The sequence below is a fragment of the Schistocerca gregaria genome, chromosome 4 (genome assembly GCF_023897955.1).
Source record: "Schistocerca gregaria isolate iqSchGreg1 chromosome 4, iqSchGreg1.2, whole genome shotgun sequence".
NCBI classification, from domain to species: Eukaryota; Metazoa; Arthropoda; class Insecta; order Orthoptera; family Acrididae; genus Schistocerca; species Schistocerca gregaria.
In genome coordinates, this window is record NC_064923.1 from 148,861,700 (window position 1) to 148,877,162 (window position 15,463).

A 15,463-nucleotide genomic window follows, 5' to 3' on the forward strand; every position below is an offset into this window, starting at 1 on the left:
GGTGGCGAGCTCTTCAGTAGTTTCAATGAAACTCCTGCGGGATTTGAGCTGGACACGTTGTTTTCGGTGCATATGCATCGGGTGTCGAGGATCATTTATTTGTTTTGATCTTTCGATCTCGGCGGCTACTTGTCTGCGGATAGTGGGTGGTGCTATGCCTATGATGGGATAAATAATGTTTGTGGTAGTTGGTTTGAGGCATCCTGTGGCAATACGTACAGTTTCGTTTACGGCGACGTCAACTTGCTTAGTGTGAGCAGAGTTCCTCCAAACTGGCGCCGCAAATTCCGCTGCTGAGATACTCAGCACCAGACCCGTGGTGCGCAAAACATGTGGTTGAGCTCCCCACGATGAACCTGTTAGCTTCCGCATTATGTTGTTCCTGGCACAGACCGGTTTTTTTTTTTTTTTTTTTTTTTTTTTTTAGTGTTGTGACAGTGCTGCTTAAAAGTAAGTGATCTGTCCAATGTTACTCCCAGGTATTTTGCGCTGTTTGTATGTTTCAGCTCTTCCCCTTGCCACATGACTCGGAGTTTCCGTTGGGCTTGTTTGTTCCTAAGATGGAAGGCGGATACTTGAGATTTACTAGGGTTTGGTTTGAGATTATTGCCGTCGTAATAGGTAGCAAGTTCTGTTAAGGCTCCTGTGAGATTCTCCTCCACTTGTTCAAAGGTTTTATCCTGTGTGGCCACTGCTGCATCATCAGCATCTATGAACATTCGTGTCTGGTGGCTGATGGGAAGATCATTGGTATAGATGTTAAATAATATTGGAGCCAAGACACTACCCTGTGCAAGTCCATTTTTCTGTGTCCTCCATCGGCTGTTTTTAGATTGTAAGGTTACATAGTAGCGTCTGTTCTGTAGCATGCATTTCACGAACATAGAAAGGGTGTAGTCCTTAGTGACATTTTACACTTTCTGGGTAAGCAACTTATGGTTAACTGTGTCATATGCAGCACTGAGACCCAGGAATGCGACCCCAGTTACTTCTCCTCTCTGATAGCCGTCTTCGATGAACTGTGTGAGATTAAGGATTTGACTACAACATGATTTTCCTGGTCGAAATCCAGCTTGTTCGTTAAAGAGGGCTTTGTCCACATAATCAGCTATCCGTTCGACGATCATTCGTTCCAGCACTTTAAATAAATGACAAAGCAGTGAGACAGGCCGAAAATTTTTAGCTTTAGCTGGGTCTTTCCCTGGTTTTAGTAACGCAATAACCCGAGCTTTCCTCCACAGTTTAGGAATTTGCATTGTTGTAATACAGTTCATTAGCTCTAGGATCCAAGCTTGTACTCACGGTCCAAAATGTTTAATTTGCTCATATCTCAGATCATCGAGGCCAGCGGCCTTATTGTTTTTCAAATCGTTGATGGCATCTTGTAGCTCCTGAATAAAGAACGGGCGAGCTAGGAAGCTAATCTCCTCATTTGAACGCTCCTTGTAAACAAAAATGACTAGTTGCTGTATTTCCCAGTTACAGAGCTCTACCACTATTAAAATGGAGAGATTTGCAGTTGACTAAGGATTTTTATCGAAGAATGGAATCCACCATGCGCATAAATGCGTGTGCAGTTGCAGTTCTAAAGCGACTGCCACTACCACACACTAGTAGTAGTTTGTGATTAATGTAAACATAGACATAAATGGTAGAAGGTACTGTTGTTTGACAGATAGCATTGTTCAGAAACGTATGCCTTGGCATTCAAAAATGTTCCTGCTAAAAATGTAACTTTACAATAAATACGCGTAGTCGTTCAATTACTTTCAGGAGCACAATATTAAAGGGTGGAATGTCCTGTAAGATCAGCTTAAAAACTATGCTGCACACATATAGTGCTGTGCGTCAGTGGCTGTCCGCCGGGTCCCTGCTCAATTCCTACACCACGTGCGTAATCGTGTCTGCGGACAGTCGGTGTACACACTACTTGAGCCGTTCATAATCCTGTGTAGGGCTTCTACTGCTTTTAGATGCGACTGTATCACTAACTTTGGCTTGCTGTACTAATGTTGGGGTTTTTCGGTAGTCAAATTTGTGTGAAACTCTTTCACCTGAAAATTATTCTTTTATGATGCGCGGCTCAAAAGTCCGATCGGTCGCGAAATGGAAACTATAGTGAAAATCCGATGAAGCTTTGCACAGATGTGTTGAGCAGTGCCTCTTTTATGCCTGCCGATCGCGTCGAGCGCCCAGTGAGCGCGTAAAGATGCCTAGAAAATAGTGTCTCTCGCCAAATATGAGAGCCTGCTGAGGGATTTCGCCTGATTTCATGCAACCCCACATAACATAGCTGTCATGCGTTTCCTTCTTCATAACAATTCTCGGCCGCACTCTGCAGGGACAATGAAGCCGCGTTTTCGAAGTATTTGCTCACCCACCGTAGAGCCCAGACTTGGCTCCCTCTTGAGTTTCTTATCTGCTCACATGAACCACTGGCTAAGAAGACAACATTTTGACCCAAACAACGAGCTGCATATCAGTGCAGAGAATTGTCAGAAAGCACAGGCGGCAGTATGACCGGGATAATGGAACGTTGGTACAACGCTACAAGTGTCTAAGCGGAGCGGCGACAATTTAGAGATGTAGTTGGAAGGTTAGCTAACTGTTGCAAATAAAATATTTTTGATTGTCACCGTGGTTTCCACTTCGCGACCGATCGAACCTTAATAAATAAGTAGATCCCGTAATTATCCGATTTGCTAGACATTATGACACTCCTTTTCAGCGTCAACTTGGATCAGTATGCAATCCATGGAGTCGTGTTATTCAGGTTTAATCACAACTGAAAGAAACTTTAGTGACTCCCGGAATATCAGTAATATCTGAGACGTGTCACCAAATACTTTGATTAGTGAAACTTTTCATCAAGAACCGACAGCACTGGAAGCTGAAGTCCAGAATTTCCCACACGTTGCTGCCCGCACTTCTTCGCGATAGGAACTTGGTGTTGGAACTTTTCCAACATCTCATTACAGGCTGCATCTCGCAGCCAGCAACTCTCCTCTCTTCCTATTTAAAACGTCAGTACTGGCCTGCCTTGAAACCACAGGCAATGGGATTGTATGCAGAGGATTCCGATTACACTGAAAAACATGTAAATAGTCTATATCTCTGGCGTCACTATATATATTTTCAGCAGTTCCTCTTCGTAAATTTCCTATGTTCTTACGTTTCCAAACAGACATCGTATTTCTAATTTATTTATTAATTTTTAGTGGACACAGTATGCACTACTAGTTCGTATTCAGTCAGATGAAAACCGCGTCGTCAGCATTTGTTTGTGATCTGTAGTTCGATACCTACTCCGTTAATTAGTGACGATCAGCATATGAACAGAAGAACTTATTTAATTTATGTTATTTGTATTGTTTTGTTTTGTTCAAAGCAAGCTTCATAAATTAGCAAGCACATTCGTCATCCACAGGTCACATTTCATTTTACCCCTACTATTAGCGAGTAAGAACCACCTTTAACATGGGATCAGTCAAACGCTGCATCTTACAATGTGTTTTGTTGTTGATACTGGATACTAATATGTTCATAATGCAGTCCCTAAAAAGAATTATTGCCTCCACAGTTTGTTCATGCCACTTTAAATATGTTTATTGAGGCATATAATTTACTTCTTAGTTTTTTTTTGTCTATTTACGTTTTGAGCCACTTCTTTCTGCTTAAGGCGTATTGTGTATTGGGCTAAATTTGAAACAGGAAGATTTACCATAATTGAGGGGTTCTCTAGAACAACTATATAAAAGAAACACATCGAGATGGAAGTGTAGAGCATCGAGGACTTTAAATAATTTTTTATACATGAAACTGTCGTACACGGATTAAATTTCAGTCAAATATAAAGAAACACTGTGGTTTCAGAACATGTGGCATGGCCGAGCGAGGTGGCGCAGTGGTTAGCACACTGGACTCGCATTCGGGAGGACGACGGTTCAATCCCGTCTCCGGCCATCCTGATTTAGGTTTTCCGTGATTTCCCTAAATCGTTTCAGGCTAATGCCGGGATGGTTCCTTTGAAATGGCACGGCCGATTTCCTTCCCAATCCTTCCCTAACCCGAGCTTCTGCTCCGTCTCTAATGACCTCGTTGTCGACGGGACGTTAAACACTAACCACCACCACCACCTTGTGGCATGACAGGGGAATACACTGCCGAAAAATATTAGTACATTCTTTTGAGTGTTTCCAATTCAATCAAGATTTGTTGCTGCAGTAGTGCTTATAGATTACATGCAATGCAGGGACTGACTCGGGCACCCAGACGATCTCGTACAGACGGTATGCTCCACCTGTTCACGTAGTTCTATAACAGTTGTTGTCTGACGAGTCGAACGAGTCACTTCGCGTCCCAACGTACCCAGAAAGTGCTCGGCTGGAAACAAGTCCAGAGATCGTGCTGGCCAGGGAAGTTAGCCCATCAGAATTACCCTGTAAGTAAAACACATCACCTTCCAGCTGCAAGAACGGCAAAAGAACGAGTCTAACAACATTCTGAACGTACCGAACGCTGGTCGGCTTCCCCTTCTAGAAATAGCGAAAGTGAAAGGGAGTTGTGGGTTATCGTACCCAGACCATAAGGCCTGGATGAATGTACTCTGCGAGTTAGCGCTTACCAGGACTACGTCGTACGCGCAAACGACAATCAGTTGCTTGCAGGTAGAATTTGCTTTCAGCTCAGAAACCGTCTTATTTGTGCTTTGGTACGATCTGCCACTGCTGCACTTACAATACTACGATCGGGCGAACGTCTGTGCTACGTGAAGTTCCAGAACATCGTCTATGGTGTGAGAATCTTGAAACCATTGGTACCAGCATTGTTGCACCACTTTCAACTTACTTGGCACACCAAAAGGAACATTCCGCCACTCGGAAGGCCACAATCTGACGCCTTTCATACTCGCTCAGTTGGCTGTAGGAAGCACAGTGCGTCTCCGTGGCAAGGTTGCCTGCTTGCTTCACACGTTTGCACCACACTGAGCCATCTGGCTGTTAACATTCCCTATAAAAAGGTACACACAGGTGGCGCTTCGGTAGCTACGCCACTATGCTTTCTGTTGGTGGACGACGTTGAAACCATTATCAGTACATGTACTGTCCCCCAGGTTGCAAATGCCATCGCTGCATCAAAATCGACGACGTTTTTCCAGTCGTACTAATTTTTTTCCGGCAGTGTATCTAGTAATTACTGAATGACTTCAATTTCAGTTAAGTTGTTGCTCCAGAGAACGCCTCAATGTAGGTATAGCACTAATTAACACCACATGGTTGGATCCATCTTCAAATGTTTGATTTGTTGCTTAGCTTCAGTATAACTAACAGGGACGAAGTATTGAAATAAATGTGCAAATGAAAGTCACTATAACATTAGTTTTTATCATAACCGGCCGGACTGGCCGGGGGGTTCTAGGCGCTTCAGTCTGGAACCGCGCGACCGCTATGGTCACAGGTTCGAATCCTGCCTCGGACATGGATGTGTGTGATGTCCTTAGGTTAGTTAGGTTTCATTAGTTCTAAGTTCTAGGGGACTAATGACCTCAGCTGTTAAGTCCCATAGTGCTCCGAGCCATTTGAACCATATTTCATCATAGTTCAAACCAGAAAAATAATAGTGCCTGTACTGGAAGCAGTCAAACATTGCTGTAATTATTGCCAGCTTTCACTCGGGTACCACCATTGCGAAATTATAAAGTAAATCATCACAAGCATCACAACAGACATTCATTTAATGTTCACGGCTACAAAAAATTTAATGGTCGCTCAAAAATTAATATCACTTTTCATTGGCCTTACGCAACAACACCTGTTTACCGAACTATTTGGAAAAGACATACTGATCATGGAGATTATGTGACTGATTCATTATGTGCTTTTATTTTTTGTATTGCTACAGATTTAAGCCATGTAACATTTCATTTCCTGACCGATCCTCTGGCTTTTGTGAGCGCTAGAGTTGGTTTCCGTTTTCCTGGGAATGGAAGCTTTCTGTACCCTGTAGGAGACGAGCCGAACTTACTCTAATATTCCTAAGTGTTTTGGGACGGAGTTCAAAAATGGTTCAAATGGCTCTGAGCACTATGGGACTTAACATCTATGGTCATCAGTCCCCTAGAACTTAGAACTACTTAAACCTAACTAACCTAAGGACATCACACAACACCCAGCCATCACGAGGCAGAGAAAATCCCTGACCCCGCCGGGAATCGAACACGTTGGGACGGAGTCCTACAGGGCGCGGGAAATGATGTTATGGCAGGAAGCAGCTGTCAGAAAGTGTCACAAGCAGTAGATGTAAATGCTTGAATTATGTTCCTGATACTGATTGCGTGAGAGGGTCACGTGTTAATTAATTTCGCAGAGGAGTGGGCTGGCAGCATTCGCGGGCCCTCTGGCGCAGGTTTTGTGTTTTAACACGTTCACGCCGGCGTGTACCTCTGGTGGCTCACGCTCGTATCTACCAATCATGCTAACAGAGATACACTACCGTATGACGTATTACTTATAAGACAGGCTCAAGGAACAGAGCTGTCTACGCAATTTTGTGACTTTTCAACGAGAGAGCTTTCTGAACAAATGAGATATCACCTAATTTGTGGTTAATTTTGTGAAAAACTACTGTGAGTGATCTCTCGTTGTTTTAAAATAATGGACCTGTGCCGCAGTGCGAGAAACAGGAAGGGGAGAGCCGGCAGATAAAGGAAAGCATGGAATACGCGAGACATTTCACGGCGAGAAACACAAATATCAGCACCGGCGTTGAACGTATTAAAGCGGTTACTATTTCGGAAGTCGAAAGTTGGCGATCCGGTCCTTCGAAATAAACGAGGTTACTTCGCAGTACGAAGAGCCCACAGGACATTCGAAATTGCCGGTCGTGGAATTCTGCTTACGCTCTTTGCTGTTTTTCTCTGTCAGTGTGACAGTTTAGTTAGCGTGCAATTACGCAGCAGGAAGAGGCCTCATAGTCGAGAATGCAGCCATTGGTTACTGGAAGTGATGCGACAGACTTGCTAGCTTTAACTGAGCCAATAAATTCAATTCGTTTTCGTGGAAATTTGAGTATGGTGTTTTTGAGCATGTTATTTTAAATTGCGTTACGTTAGTTAGGTTTAAGTAGTTTTTAAGTTATAGGGGACTGATGACCTCAGATGTTAAGTCCCATTTTGCTCAGAACCATTTTGCGCGCGACTGCTGCGGTCGCAGGTTCGAATCCTGCCTCGGGCATGGATGTGTGTGATGGCCTTAAGTTAGTTAGGTTTAAGTAGTTCTAAGTTCTAGTGGACTGATGACCACAGATGTTGAGTCCCATAGTGCTCAGAGCCATTTGAACCACCAGAACCATTTGAGCCATTTTTGATAAATATTCTTTTCATTATTAAGTTGTCGCCGAAATGTAACTGCCTTAGATCCACTCCCCATCAATCGCGTCATGCTGAAAAAAAAAAAAAACAAAAAAAAACAGCACGCTAAAAGCGGTGGCTCTAAGGCAGTTAAATTTCGGCGATAGCCTAATAAAAAGGATCTTTATTGCCTGACGATTTCTCCTAGTGGCGCGAAACTAGTCGTGACTTTAGTGTTCTACTATGGCGGATTATTCTTCCAATATGTGGTGTTTTTGTGTGACTTTTTCCCTGTTCACTTTGTACAGCATTCCACTTTTTTTCTTGTTGAGAAAATCGTTGAAAGTCTTTCGGAGCTAGCCGGAGTTGGTGTATGAACAGTTTGCGGTGACGTTATCCGATCTTGTCGTCATGTCTCGGATTATTCTAAAAGTAGTCAAGTAGCTACTGTGTTGACTCTGGAATAGAAACAAGCTCAAACTCCCATAGTGCTCAGAGCCATGTTTGAAATCGGCAGAGCAGTAGGTCGCGAACTTTGTGTCGCGCGCCGCGCATTGCCCGGAATGTGGGGCCTCGTGCCGGCCGTGAGTGGGATTGCGCGTGACGTCACGGAAGCTCCAAGAACGGATGAACGGAACGTTTCATGCACGAGCTGCACGCAGTTCCTTTTACTGCGCCATTTTGTTTTGGAATACAATGCTTTCAATCTTTCAAGATTTATTAAACGAGTTTATGGTGTATCGTGTACGGACTACACGATTGTGAACATGACAAGTAACTCTTAAACAATTTGACTCTACTGCCGGTCAGTAGTTAGGTCGAAGAACAGTTTTTTCTGAGAAAATGGAAAGAGACGAAATGATGGCACTCGTGGCGACATTATTATGGTGTAGAATAGTGTAGGTAACAGTGCGTGCTGACTGTTCGAAGGCAGCTGTGCCGAAGCTCCCACAACACGAAGATGGGGCAGTGGGTCGGGCGGCCGGTGGCTTCCCTCACCTTTGGCAAACACGCCGGCCGGAAGGTCGCCGGAGAAAGCGGTGCGGGCGGCCGCTAGAAATGTCAGTGCAGCCCACGACCTCGTCACAACAATAAGCCCCGCCGCTTGTTGCTGTCGGTTCGGAAATAACACGGCTCGGCTGCCAGCCGCCGGGACGTGTTGCCGCTGCTACGCACCTGGCGTTGCCGCCCACCGCTGCTGGCCGGGGGGCAACTTTTACCTGCAACGCGCCGCGCCGAGACGCAGTTCGTGACTCACGGCTACTGTGTGGGGTCCACCTCACTGCGTCGCTCGGCCGAGAGACCTCCCAACTGCACACCGCAGACCTAGATTTCGTCTATAACACAGTCCTCATTGCTGCATTAGCAGAAGAGTCATATAGGAATAACCATGTCACAGCATAAACATGTGACAACTGACGCTATCATTTATGCAGCGTAACAAAACTAGTGGTCATAGACTCAAAAGGCAGTGACTGAAAGCTTCAAAGGGTGAATTTTGGTACTGTATAAAGACTTGTACACAATGATTCAACTTATGGATTTTGTTGCAGTTTAAGTGACTTCATGCACAGAACGTTCTGCTTGCAATTCAGAAACCATAATTTTGGTTTCTTGCATAAACACTGCGTTCAGCAAGAACCTGTGTGATACCACTATTCGAAAGACATTCTTGTGTGATTTGAGTAAACGGATAATCAACAATATTACTTGATTGCAGCCCACTTCATTATCCTCCGGCGTCACGTTTTTAATATTTTCTTTTAATTTGTTTAATTATTTCAATGGCATGTCTGTACTAAATTAAGGTGTCTCGTGAATGATCCATGGTTTTATAAGGGCCTAAAGCAACAGTGCATGACCAAACCAATCTAGTTGACCTTAGCATTATTCAAATTTAAGGTCGTGTACTTGTCCTCTGGTGGTTAGATAGCAACGAGTGAATGCTGACTGGCAATTAATTTCTCATTATTTGGTACCGAAACCCCAGCGCAGTCCCGGGTGATACATAAATAAAAGAAAACTTTGAGGTGTATTAAAGAATGATACATCCCTGATTATGAGTAAAATCTGTTTTACATATTGGAATCCCATAACGATTTTACTCTTCACAAAACAGAAATCTTCTGGGAACTCTGCTAGAACTGTTCTCTACGATTTTAATTTCATGTAAGCCCATGATTTCTTTCCCATATCTTTTCTAAGTAGGAAACATACTTCTGTAGTATTTCATGCCTTAAATCTCTCTATCTATAGAAATATTCGACTCTTGTATTATATGTCCAATGTCGGATACTTTGAAAAGCGAACGTGCACTGTTGGAGTTCCCAAAACCACTGCGATATAAGGTTACAGTTCTACGTATATGTGTTTCAGTTGATGAAGTGTCAGTAAATGCAGGGGCACCAGGAAGGATTCCCGGTTGCCCTTGGAGATTTTTTTTACTCTTGAAAATACTTTTGCCTCATACAGTGAAAAATCAGTTACGGGGTCAATCCCTTTTCGCGTAAAACAGCAGATCGCCTTGCAACTTTTAGATGAGATTCTCAGTAAAGACCTATGTCGAGGGTCACCTGTTATAATAAACGAAAACCTGCTAAACGACAGCTATTTCTAACCCAAACCACAGATGCGTATGAAAAGTTAATCAAGGAGTATCAGAAATACAGATGCGACGTTGGGGGGGGGGAATCTTCTTTTTCTGAACATTTTAAGTTTCTCATTTACGGCGGCGTATTAAGTGTTGGGCTCTATAAAAAAAAAAGAGCGGATGTATTAGAGCGACACTAGGAACCTCACGGCGACCACCTGTCCTCCTACAATAGTTTAATCGCGAGTGCGTGTGTGTGGATCATCTGTCACCTACAGGAACAAATGCTTGCTTAATTTCGTCCATCTCATTGAAGATCCAGTGCTACATCTGCAGTCTGGAGTAGTTAATTTCCTTCTAACAGCAACGCTACTTAATTTTTTTTTTTTTTTTTTTAGAACAGCTTGTTTTTCTAAATATCTAATTCCATTTTCATGTGTATCTGTACAAATTATCAGTACTGTCCTAACATCACGATACGGCACAGTATGTTCCTAATTTCCAAGCTGATGCTGCGAAAGGTGCACCTCACAATTAAATTTGTTGTTTCGAGCTCGATCGAGCTATGAAAAAAGGGTAAATAATGTAACTGTTACAAGTACAGTAAGTTCTCCACATTCACTGCTAATGTTGCATGAGCCAATGATACATGTCACTAATTATATTCTGTGCGCACAGGAGATCAGCAGTGGCAGAGCTGGTATAGGTCGTCGCATTCAGAAAGCGCGTCCTGGCACGGTCACCATTAAGCGAACGCAATTACGCTAATGGAGTCGGAACAATGCTGCGCCTTTCTTATTGACGACGGGCCAGGCGCGAACGTCGGCGCACCGAAAGCTGCCGCAGACAGTCGGGATTGTGCGTGGCATGGTGTGCTCGCGAAGGAAGTTTTTGGTTTTTGTCGCTCCAGTGTTGCAGGCGCCTCGTTGGAGCGGTGGCATTCTGCGACCGGCGTCCCCCTCTTGTCTGCACACAGCACAGCACAGCTCGCAGGGCACACACGGTTCTGCTTTGTTGTGAGTTTCCAGTAGTCAGCGCAGATCATTCAGCGCTCCTGAAAACTCGAACGATTCGTCATTACGTCGGAAGTGCAGAATGTGACTAAATGTGTCAGAATTCTCCACGCGTAACGCAGTCGTAAAACCGAACGCAACAAAGACGCGTTTTATGTTCATCTTGGTTCATACATCCCATCACCAATCATAACTACGCTAAGGGAAGCAGAGGGTACATAAGAGGAGCCGCCTTTAATCCATACACGCACGTGTTTATTACAGTTGCGTTGGCGGTTAGATATTTTGGGCACAGTTGAAACTCCTCTAGGTTACATCGTATAGAAGTGAATACATTGAATTTCATAAGTTTTTTTTTACGTCCTAAGCCGCTTTCGAAGGAGAGCAACATGTAACATCGATTACTCTAATAGTCATTGCTGCCATAAAAATGGTATTGCAGTACAGTCGTGCGAGCCCCCTTCGACACAGCTGACAGCCGTTAATTTTCGGTGATGGTTACAATGCGTGAAAGCAGCTATTGGTACATCTTATTAACAAATTCAGTGAGCAGGAATACATTTCACGTTCTTTGTTGATAACAGCGATAGTGTGTCATAAATTACTCTCTTATATAAAAGCAACTGACCCATGGAGGACCGACAGATGCTGCATAGACCACACAGCTGCATCTAAGACGACCTCAAACGACAGAAAAGATATTCTGTGTGCGCGCGTGGAGATGTTTCATGCTCCCTGTCCGATTAAAATTTATTTTACTAAGGTTTATAGTTCGTGTCTGTCGGTTTAGTAGTCAAGTCCCCGTCTGGAAACTAATAGGTCTAATTACGGAAAATTTTCATTCTGATTTTTACCTAGCCTTCCCCTCTCAATGTTTTTAACATTTACAGGAATGACATGTGCTTCGGATTCCACGTCCTCTTTGCCCGATACGATCACTCGGCTAAAGTAGGGAAACGCAAGTCGCCGAAGTGGCGCCCAATTGAAAGACGCACCAAGCCTCTGAGCCACACCAAGTTATTATTACTACCATTATTATTAATTTGGTTTGTGTTAGACGAACTGCTTCAACAATCTGTCCACGTAGTCCACCTGTTTTGAAGTGTCACGAAGTACCCGTCATGTGAAAACGAAAGATAAGACGGCTCTATAACAGGCGAAAGCATTTGATCCTTGAAACTTTCCTGAAGTTTGGTTTCTTACTAGCGATTTGATATACGCTTTCAAACTTCTAGAACACTCCGGTGTAACAGACTTTCAGTAGAAGTTAAGTGGCATTCAAATCACAACTTCATGTGTTTTTTTGCAGAACTTAAAATGACGTTAAATTCGTTTGGTGTACTGGGTGAACCCGTTGCACGTACCTATGTGTTTCATGCAATCCACAACGCCTTCAAAAACCACCCACGAGATTTTCATACCTACTTAAAAATCAAAAAGACCTTTTATGTAGTCAATATAGTGTATTTAAATTGTTCTGGAGGCCACGGTTTTCGAATTATTCAAGAAAGACGCGTTTTAAGGTCAACTTCCTACGTTTTTCTTCAATAACTCGAAAACTGGGGCCTGCAATGAAAACGTATCCCAGTAGAAAATTTAACTAAATTAAATTTACTGAAAAATGGCGTGTTCATTGTTCCCATAGGATTAGTAGTGTGCACAGCGAGCATGAGCAAGAGAATACTAAAATCTGACGCGTGGATTTTGAGGGCGTTATGGGTAGCATAAAACCCATAGGTAAGGGCAGCTGATGTCTCTCCTAAGAGCCCCCTTAGAAACAAAATGACTTTTACAGTAGAATTTTACGTTCCTGTTCGATGGAACGCTACCATATTAGCCTAGTGCGATATTCGTTTTTCCGATATGTGTTACGGACAATGAAACACGATGAGTAACGAGTACACCAGCAGCGCCTTGCCGGCGCCGACTGTTGCCGCCATGCGCGCTGCTCAGTCGCTGCTGGCGTCCTGATTATTCCTTGAGTTTTACTGTTCCTGTCAATACATGTCGGCAAAACGAATATCGCACATAACTGATAGCGCTATGGGGAACGTCAGATTCCTGTTTCAAAATCATTTTATTTGTAATGGGGAAACAAACCGACGCTTTTACGTCGATGCTGGTCGTCGTATGAAAGAAGCGATCAGTAGGATTTGTTTGGGCTGACACCGCCTACACGCTGCAAAAACGAAATTCCATATAGCCGCCGAAACACCACAGAATACGAGCCCGACAACGCGTAGGAAAAACAGCTGGTATAAAGGACTTGCCTACTGCCATAGCAACTGTGTTCAGCTTGTCTAATGACGCCTAGACTAACACACGCTTTGTTAACGTTTCTTTTACTCGCGGATATAAGTTCTCAACGTTTCTTTACTTAAGCAGTCCACGAAGAGTTTTTAAGTTCTGGTTGTAGTTGTTGTAATGGTTACAAAATTAAACACGATGAGGTCGGTTTTCTGCGAGTATTTTAGGACGTTGTATTTGGGATGCGTCAGAACGCATCCGGGCCATTCACGGGTGGAAATGGAGTCGGCGAGCGCGAATTACTTTGGCCGCTGCAGCAGCGGTAGCGTATCAGCAGTGCGGCCCGGCGGATGCCAGGTGTCACATGTTTTATTCATGTAACTCGCCGGCCGCGGTGACGCTGCGCAACATGTGCCTCTGCGGACACCAGCTCCTTGATGCTCCCGCGGGGGAGCTGCGCGGCCGGGATTTCGCAGCCGAGTGAAGCACGAGATTGCGGGAGAAGATGTCCTGTCACATGTTCCTCCATCAGTATTCCACAAATAGTGGGCAGCTGCGCTTCGTACCTTGTGGATACAAGACACTGCCCGAAAGGCGACGCGTGAGGCGATGCATAACCTGTCGTTGAAGTCAGGTAGATGCACCCGAGACGAGGGAGAGCGTGTCAGAATGTACATCTTACTTGCCTCACATACATTTCTTTATCTACAGTATTTTACACGTGCTCCTTCACATATTATATTTCAGAACGACACTGGGACTCGCCCGGCCTAAGAATTCCTCGCTAATGTGAACAGGCATTTAAAACTGAAACTTTTGCAGCCAGGCCATACGTGACTGGTCTGAAGAGCACGGCCGGAGGGGCTTAGAGCGAATGTCTCAATGGATGCCGTGCATCACCCTGGTATGAACAACACATTCGGCAAGCTGTAATCTCATCCATACAATCTTATTGTTAATTTTTGAAAAAGTAAAGTCTCCAAATATTTAGTACAATCACTCATAGTTTCAATCACGGAAGTTATTGTTAATCTGTTAAAACTTTCCCGCACACATCATCACACAAACCAAATTCTCGAAATATCTTTGTGAACAGACAAGGAAGACAGAAATTCCTCACAGCGTATTTTATTCCGTTATCGAGTTATAATATTTTTTAAACTGAACTAGAGGCACAGCCCTGTTAAGCGCTGTCGGCTAGTGAGATGAACCCAGCCCTTGTGAGGCAAACTGAGGGGGTTCTTGACTGAGAAGTAGCGGCTCCGGTCTCGTAAACTGAGATACGGCCGGGAGAGCGGTGTGCTGACCACATGACCCTTCATATGCGTATCCATTGAGGATGACACGGTGGCCGGTCGGTACCGTTGGGCCATCATGGCCTTTTCGGGCGGAGTTTAGTTTTTTTTTAGAGAGACAGCCTTGCTTATCAGCAACTGTGGCGGCGAAATAATCCTTCTTTGTGCTTTCGAAAGTCCTTCTTCCGAAATTTCACATACAAAAGGTACGAGAGCGTGCTAAAAAAAGTACGCCTCGGAATTTTTTTATGTGAAATTTCTTTAAGAGCTTTTTAAACGAAACAAACGTTATTAAGACTCCGTATCTTTATTTTTCATGTCTACATATTTGCAGCACTCTGCAGCTAGAGGGTTCCGAATTGTCCAGTTTAACATGTCGGTGCTTGAGAAAGAGTGTGCTGTAATCGAGTTTCGAATTCCAAGAGTTCCTCCGCACTTGGAGTAACCTCTCCTTCATGCCTGACCACACACAAGCGCTGCCACTCTGGGCTCACTGTCGTCGATCATCCTTCATACGATCCTGACTTGCTCCCATATATATTTCATTTTTCCCGAAACTCAGAGAATACCTCCGAGGACTTCACTTTGATAGCGATGAAGTGGTGCAAGCAGAGGTGGAGTTGTGGCTTCGTCAAAGAAGTCAAACATTCTGCAGTGACGGTATCAACGAAATGGACTCTTGTTCGGAGAAATGAGTTCGTCACCAGGGTGAAACTGCTGAGAAAAAAATATGTTGACTGAAGAATAAGGATGTAGGATTTCAATAACATCCGTTTTATTTAAAAACCTTTAAGAGCTTTCACATAAAAAATTCATTTACTTTCCACCACGCCCTCGTGGAAGCAAGTAATGGATTACAAAGTCGAAATTGACGTGCACCTTTCATCAGAACTTCACCAACTAGCTTGAATAAATATGGTCGCCAGGACATCTGACTGATTTTCCCTAACAATAAACTTTTTTACAGAGC

At 43.9% G+C, this 15,463-nt stretch overlaps 1 protein-coding gene and 1 non-coding gene across 2 annotated transcripts in view; both read left to right on the top strand.

Moving 5' to 3' along the window:
• LOC126365953 (translational regulator orb2) overlaps positions 1-15,463 on the top strand; it is a 1,712,650-nt gene that overhangs the window by 1,096,231 nt on the left and 600,956 nt on the right. The gene's annotated exons all lie outside the window — the stretch shown is intronic.
• On the top strand, positions 3,886-3,963 carry Trnaa-cgc (transfer RNA alanine (anticodon CGC)). The gene has a single exon. It is a non-coding gene; the product is annotated as a tRNA-Ala (tRNA).